Source organism: Magnolia sinica, chromosome 18 (assembly GCF_029962835.1).
Source record: "Magnolia sinica isolate HGM2019 chromosome 18, MsV1, whole genome shotgun sequence".
NCBI lineage: Eukaryota > Viridiplantae > Streptophyta > Magnoliopsida > Magnoliales > Magnoliaceae > Magnolia > Magnolia sinica.
In genome coordinates, this window is record NC_080590.1 from 58,539,295 (window position 1) to 58,547,606 (window position 8,312).

Here is an 8,312-nt window from a genome sequence, read left to right on the forward strand (position 1 = left end):
TATAAATAGGCCTCATAATGATGAAAATAACCCCAGGGACAAGGTATACTTAGGTTATAACCAAAGTAAGCCTCTCTCGATCCAACGAAGCACTTCTGGTGGGCCTATAACCACAAAAGGTCGGACTTAAGCTCACTGACCATGGATCTAGGTCAAGCTGAGTTTTCATACCGACCGGCTCTTCAGATCAGTCGTGGCAGACCACACTCAATTCAACGGTCACAAAATCTCGATCAGGTCCACAAGCACAAGGATATGCCTAGGCCATCTTCCCTGATCAGAGGGTGAAATTGGGTCAGAATCCAACGGTCAGATAGCATAAAATCATCGCGTAAGCAACACGACTCAGATTTCGTAAAAGCTTATTAAATTTCCAACCGTTCTCACACTCTCCACTCCAGACTCAATCAAATCGACCCAGAACATCACATGGACTTGATTTTTGAGATGATGGTCAAGCCCAACATGGTGACCGCAACAGCCTAAGATCATCGCTATCGGACTTTCGACTCGCGGTCCAGGTCTAATCCAGAACTTCCAAAAATTCCCCAGAACAACTGGATTTAGCGATGGATCCCAGATTTTAGAGTAACATAGCGCTAACTAATCTACAGGTTTTGAGTCATGCAGATCGAATTTAAAGTGATTGATGCGAATTTCACAAGCAATCGAGTATAGCACTAATTACCCCAAAAACAACTACTTAAGGAAAGATTAGCACAAAAATTCCAAGGTCGTTACAATTACTCTCAAATATTTCAGATTTAGGTCTTCATCTTTTTCTAGTTCTTCTTCTAGTTGCTTTCAAAAAATACACGAGATTAGTCCATGGGATTCGACCTCGGTCTTATCGAGATTATTACTACATCGTGACCCTACACTTAGGTTTGTGAACAAATTTTTGGCGTCGTTGCCGGGGATTAACAGTTGTGTTTTTCTAAGATTAGCTAGTTTTAGAATTAGGTTAAGATTAGGATTTTTCTATTTTTCTATTTTTAGGATTAGGGTTTGTTTTTAGAAACTTTCTAATTCTAGGATTTCTTTTATTTTTAGAAACTAATTTACTTTCTATTTTTATTTTTACTTTTAGAAACTTCCTAATTTTAGAATTTCTGTTTTTAGAAACTGACTTGTTTTTTTTTGTTTTGCAGGTTTTTAATTAGGAACTTCTAATTTGGTAACTTCTTTCCAACTCCTTTTCTCTTTCTATTTCTAGATTTCTATTTCCTTTCTCTCCTTTAAGTTTAGGTTAGAATATGAAATTAAGGGATAAGAGTGTTTTATGCCCAAGTGGGTCCGTGATAACACTCGACGTTTTTTGAGTGAAGGAGGATTAATTGAGGGGTTATCTATCCATCACAGGATTGGACGCCACTCAAGATCCTCAGAGTTAATGGAGGTTATGACTGCAAATCAACCAGTCAATTAACCGGGAAGACAACCTCAATCTAGGGCTGAGGAAGTCCAGGATGAGAATGAGGTGCATCAAGCACTCCCACCTCATACTTTGCAAGATTATTTACAACCGGTGGGGGTGAGCACACCCTCATGCATGGTTTTTTCAAAAAATATGGGACATATGGATATTAAGCCAGGGGTGATCCAACTCCTTCCAAAATTCTATGGACTTGAATCTGAAATTCCATATTTACACTTGAAAGAGTTTGATGAGATTATAGCCACTTTATATTTTCTAAACATGTCTGAGGACACGGTCAGACTGAAACTCTTTCCCTTTTCTTTGAAAGAGAAACCTAAAACATGGTTGCATTCACTACGTCCTAGATCTATTGGTACATGGAATGAAATGATAAGGGAGTTCATAAAGTAAATTTTTCCACATCATAAAACAAACACCCTTAGAAAGTCAATCATGAACTTTGCCCAAAAAGAGGATGAAACATTCTTCCAATGTTGGGAGCGGTTCAAGGATCTTGTCAGTTCATGCCCACAACACGGTTTTGAAATGTGGCACATTACACACTTTTTCTATGATGGACTGACATCTTCCATGCGCCAATTGATTGAGACAATGTGCAATGGGGAATTCATGAATAAAAATGTCAATGATGTGTGGGACTACTTGGATAGACTTGCTGAAAATGCACAATCATGGGACACTTACTCAAAATCAAGCACACTTCTAGGCCCACTCAATCAAAGGAGGGGCAGATTATACTTTCTGAAAGAGGATGATGATATTAATGTTAAAGTGTCTAATCTCATAAGGAAATTCGAGGCCATGAAACTAAGGAAGGATAAGGTTAAGAAAACTATTTGTGGTATTTGTGCTTACAATGTTCACACAACTGAAAATTGTTCAATAATACCTGCCTTTCAAGAGGTGTTGAATGAGCAATCCAATGCCGTGAATAATTACCAATGACCTTTCAATGGACCTACCTTCAATACATACAATCCTAATTGAAGAAATCATCCAAACTTTAGTTGGAGGAATGGACAAACTGCTACCCCTCAAGGTTTCTTTATTCAAATTCCAAATCAAGTGAAACCTCAAGAAGAACTGGATCAAAATTCCACACAAACTCAAGAACTTACTCAAGCAATATGAGAACTTACAAAATATATGCAAAAGATGGATTCACGTGTTATATTTATAGAAAGGGGGATGCTTCTTTGTAACGCCCTGAAATTCGGGGGTCGAGCATAACTCAGCTCCCGAGTTCCAAAACATCACTATGCAACATATTTAATGATGGATGTATGTTGTCTGTATTAGTGCATAAAACATAGAATAGATTAAGCCAAAGCACAGATATAATTCAGGGATAAGTGAATAAAGCAAGCGGAAGACTTATAGAAATATATGTATACAAGTGTGAATCCCTGAAGTATATACACAAACCAGGTCGTGATGAAAGTGTGGCTATCAAAATTACAAGTATCAAGTTACATCATTTAATTCCCAAAAATAATCCCAGAGTCCCGCGCATCAGAACAAGGCTCGCTAGAACCCGTCTGAAAACTGCATATAAGAGAAAGCAGCCTCATCATCATCCATCTCCCGCTCTGCCTCAGAAGTCGCATCAATATCTGCAACATCAGAACCTAAGACAGAGTCTGGTGGGTGTTTAACACCGCCCCAGAATGTGGGAGTGAGTGATCAACTCAGTGGAACAATAAGGCACTGGTTAACATATTATCAGTTCAATCAAGCAGTAATGATAAAGCAGAACAAGTAAACAAGTCCTAAGTACTCTTGTTAATGCAAGGATGCATGCAAAATGATGCGTGCCCTCACGCATACACCCTCAGCGTCTTCATCTGACGTTACCCATGACACCACCTCAAAGTGCGCCACATCTACAAAGCACATGCAAATGCGGTGCATGGATATGATTACCAAGTTGTTATTAGTCCTTTTCATACAGCAGGATTGGGAAGCTAAGATACCTTCCTCATGTCACCATCCAAACAGTGATCTATTCTAGGGTCGTCAGTCCTAGACATCTCATACGATCATATGGTTGTAGGTCGTAGCAAAGGGCTCGTCACCAATCAATGCACGCCTTTCATACCTTCACTACTACACTAAGGCTCGTCACCTCAATGCGGTATCCAGGCATGCTCGAGGTCACTACAAAGGGCTCGTCACCAATCAATGTAGGCCGACAGCACGAATATAGTGTCTCATACCACCATAATCGGCTCACGAGTTTAGTTCCTCACTGGTCACTACAAGGAGGCTCGTCACCCCAACGTAGGCCGACAGCTCGACCACGGTGTCCCATACCACCATGTCCGGCTCATGAGTCTTTGCGGATCAAGGTACCATGGTTAATAAGATTTCATTGGTAAGTTCGGTACCCTAGATTCAAGCAGTAGCGTCCATACATGGTGAACATACATTGGACAATCGGGTTACTTGACGAACTCGACTAGCACGAGCACACGTTGAGTTGAACGACATAAAGTGCGCAAACACTCCGCGTGGCCAAACCACTGCCGACAACTCTAATACGACTTGGGTTCGTCTAATCACGTCCTTTGTGGCGAAAGCGATCTCAGCCACAACCTTAAGGCAGATTACCAATTTCCTGGACTATTCATAGTCCCAAACACATTACCCTACAATAGATATTCGTATTAAATGTAGAACAGTAATGGAACAACAACTTCACTCATGTGGTACACAAGCACTTGAAGAATATCAACTTAACATGAATGTAAGCATAAGTAAGACTTGAATTTAAATAACAAGGAATGTAAATAGCAAGAAGGAAATCATGCACACTAGTGGGAGAGTTGAGAATCGCTTCTCGACGCCCATACTAGACTGAAACATCACACTTTAGATCATTCAGGCATTTCTACAAACACTTAGAATACACAACCCAACATACATGACGTATGTTGAAATACATGCATTTGGACAATTCCTTTTACCAAGGAGTTGTCATACACACAACTAGCATTCATACATGACGAATAATCATGGCAAACACAAGTGCATATTTTATATGTATACGATACTTTATACATACACACAGAATATACAAATCTCAATATATCACATGCATATCAGGAACACAACATAAACATAACATTTGGCATGTGAAATCTCATCCATAACAAGAATAAATCATTAACTGGCATTGAAAGCCTTGAAAACCATAACCTATACACTTAAAGTCCGCACCTTAAGCCAGAAAAGAACACCGAACTGATTTCAGACGAGTTGTCTTCGTCAACGGCGATAGAATACCCTAACGCAAGAATAGAAATGAGATACAACAACACAAAGACTATTCTAAGCTCTAACACAGATTAGGGTTAGGTTAACTTACCCAAAGATGAACTCAGAATCGTCAGAATAACGATTCAAAGTGTAGGTTCAAAGATGAAGAAGAACCGGAAAGAATCTAAGATGATTCACCAAACTTCTCTCTCACTTTCTCTCTCTTTTCCTTTCTCTTTCTTAGGTAGGGTTAGAGAAATTCGTATGGAAAAGAGAGCTAGGGTTTCAAGGACTATAAATAGGCCTAACTTTGATGAAAATAACCCTAGGGACAAGGTATACTTAGGGTATAACCAAAACCTGACTCTCGCGATCCAACGAAGCACTTCTGGTGGGCCAAAAACCACGAAAGGTCGGACTTAAGCTCACTGACCATGGATCTAGGTCAGGCTGAGTTTTCGTACCGACCGGCTCTTCAGATCAGCCGTGGCGGACCACACTCAATTCAACGGTCACAGAATCTCGATCAGGTCCACAAGCACAAGGACATGCCTGGGCCACCTTCCTTGATCAGAGGGTGAAATTGGGTCAGAATCCAACGGTCAGATTGCTTAAAAACGTCGCGCAAGCAACACGACTCAGATTTCATAAAAGCTTAATAAATTCCAACCGTTCTCACACTCTTCACTCTGAACTCAAACAAATCGACCCAGAACATCTTCTGGACTTGATTTTTGAGGTGATGGTTAAGCCCAACATAGTGACCGCAACAGCCTAAGATCATCGCAATCGGACTTTCGACGCGCGGTCCAGGTCCGATCCAGAACTTCCAAAAATTCCCTAGAACAACTGGATTTAGCGATGGATCCCAGATTTCAGAGTAACATAGCGGTAACTAATCTACAAGTTTAGAGTCATGCAGATCGAATTTAAAGTGATTGATGCGAATTTCACAAGCAATCGAGTATAGCGCTAATTACCCCAAAACAACTACTTAGGGAAAGATAAACACAAAATTTTCTAGGGTCATTACATTCTTGTTCAACCTCTCCCCAATCCCAAACCATAATATGGGATAAGTATCTCAGCTCTTCAAATCAGATGGAGTAAGCTAAATCTATCACCACTCTTAGAAGTGTGAAGACCATTGACAAAACTATTCCGGTTAGGGTTAAAAAGCCTAAAGACCCAGAAGAGGACAACAATGATAAACCTAGCACTGCTCAATAAGAATTGGAACCAAAACTTCAAGACAAGTCGATTGCCCCATTCCTCCAACGGTTGATTGCACCAAATCCTCTCTCTAACTCTTAAGACATTCTAGAGGTGTTAAAATAAGTAAAGGTCAATATCCCTCTATTAGATGTGGTTAAATAAATATCTTCATATGCCAAATTCCTGAAAGATTTGTGTATGACCAAAAGACGACAAAGTATCAAAAAGAAAATATTTTTAACTGAAAAAGTGAGTGCCAACCTAAAGCAAGATGTGCCACAAAAGTACAAAGATCCTGGTAGCCCAACCATCGCTTGCGTAATTGGGAACTACCAAATTAAGCACGCACTTCTTGACTTAGGAGTAAGTGGTAATCTGATTCCTTACTCGGTCTATAAACAGTTAGCTTTGGGTGAATTGAAACCCACCCTAACCACATTACAACTTGCTGACTGCTTAGTTCATGTACTAAAAGGGGTGATTGAGGATATGTTGGTCCAGGTTGATAGATTCTACTACCCATTAGATTTCATCGTCCTGGATACGAAACCCACAAGTAACATAAGCACTCAATTTCTCGTCATTCTTGGTCACCCATTCCTTACCACTTCAAACGCAATCATTAATTAGAGGAATGGGGTTATGAGTATGTATTTTGGGGATATGATATTGGAGTTAAATATCTTTTTTAACATAGGCAAACAGTTGGAGGATGATGATGATTTCCACGACATTAACGTGATTGACTCTTTTGTGAAAGATAGAACTTTGATGACCTTATCCTCTGACCCTCTAGAGATGTGCTTAGCCCACTCCCATGATTTTGATGATGACATGATTAGGGAGATGGGTGCCATGCTTGATACTATGCCAGTACTTGAAGTTAACCTGTTGAAACCATAATTCGAAGAATTACCCCAAATTAATGTAGTGCCTCAACCGTCTAACCTCAAGACGCCAAAGCTTGACCTAAAACCTTTGCCCTATGATTTGAAATATGTCTACTTAGGTCAAGATAAGACACACTTGATGATGATTTCTTTCCACTTTAAGCAAGAATAGGAGAGTATGCTCATCTCTACTCTCATTGAACACAAAGGAGCCCTTCGATGGTCGATTATGAACCTCAAGGGAATTGACCCTTTGATTTATAATCACTGCATTTATCTTGAGGATAATGCAAAGACTTCTTGGCAATCACAACGTAAACTAAATCCAAACATGAAGGAAGTGGTTAAGGCTGAGGTTCTTAAACTATTAGATGTAGGTATCATATTCCCAATATCCAATATCCAATGGGTGAGTCCAACTCAAGTGGTTCCTATGAAGTTCGGAATTACCATCGTAACCAATGCCAATAATGAACCCGTGCCAACTAGAGTTACTACTAGTTGGAGAATGTGCATTAACATAGGAAGTTGAATGCTATCACGTGGAAGGACCACTTCCCTTTGCCCTTCATTGATCAAATCTTGAAAAGGTTAACTGGTCACTCTTATTATTACTTCCTTGACAGTTATTCAGGCTACAACCAAATAGAGATAACCCCTGAAGATTAGGAAAAGACCACGTTCACATGTCCTTTTGGCACCTTTGCTTATCGAAGGATGTCATTCGGGCTATGTAATGCCCCCACCACTTTTCAGCGATGCATAATGAGTATTTTTTCTAACATAGTAGGGCAATATCTAGAGGCCTTCATGGATGACTTCTCTATCTTTGGTCCATCTTTTAGCAATTGCTTAGAGAATCTTAAATGTGTGCTGAAAAGATGTGAAGAAAAGAATTTGGTACTCAATTGGGAGAAGTGTCATTTCATAGTTCGTAAGGGAATTGTCCTTGGACATACCATCTCATCCAAAGGAATTAAGGTATATAAGGCTAAAATTAATCTTATCTCTAACCTACCTCCACCCAAGAACATACGAGCCGTGCGATCCTTCATAGGACACGCCAATTTTTACAAGAGATTCATAAAGGACTTTAGTTACCTCTCTCGTCCCTTATGTAATCTACTTCAAAAGGATGCACTATTTGAGTGGATTGAACAATGCTAGGAAGCTTTTACTATGCTCAAGGGTATGTTAACTACTGCACCTATCATGCAGCCACCCGATTGGAGCCTTCCTTTTGAATTTATGTGTGACATGTCTGACTTTGCTCTTAGGGCGGTTTTAAGCTAGAGAAAAGACAAGAAGCCATATGTTATACACTATGCAAGTAAAACCCTAAATCCTGCCCAAGTGAATTATTCAACTACGAAGAAGGAACTCTTAGTCAAAGTATTCACTTTCGACAAATTTAGGTCATACTTGATTGGATCCAAGATCGTCATTTACACAAATCATGCAGCACTCAAGTATCTTCTTTCTAAGAATGATGATAAGCCCCACTTGAT

At 39.8% G+C, this 8,312-nt stretch overlaps 1 non-coding gene across 1 annotated transcript; it reads right to left on the minus strand.

The window, feature by feature from the left end:
• Positions 1-1,855: 1,855 nt before the first annotated feature.
• LOC131234102 (small nucleolar RNA R71) lies at positions 1,856-1,962 on the minus strand. Its single transcript, XR_009165514.1, has one exon. It is a non-coding gene; the product is annotated as a small nucleolar RNA R71 (small nucleolar RNA).
• Positions 1,963-8,312: the final 6,350 nt, after the last annotated feature.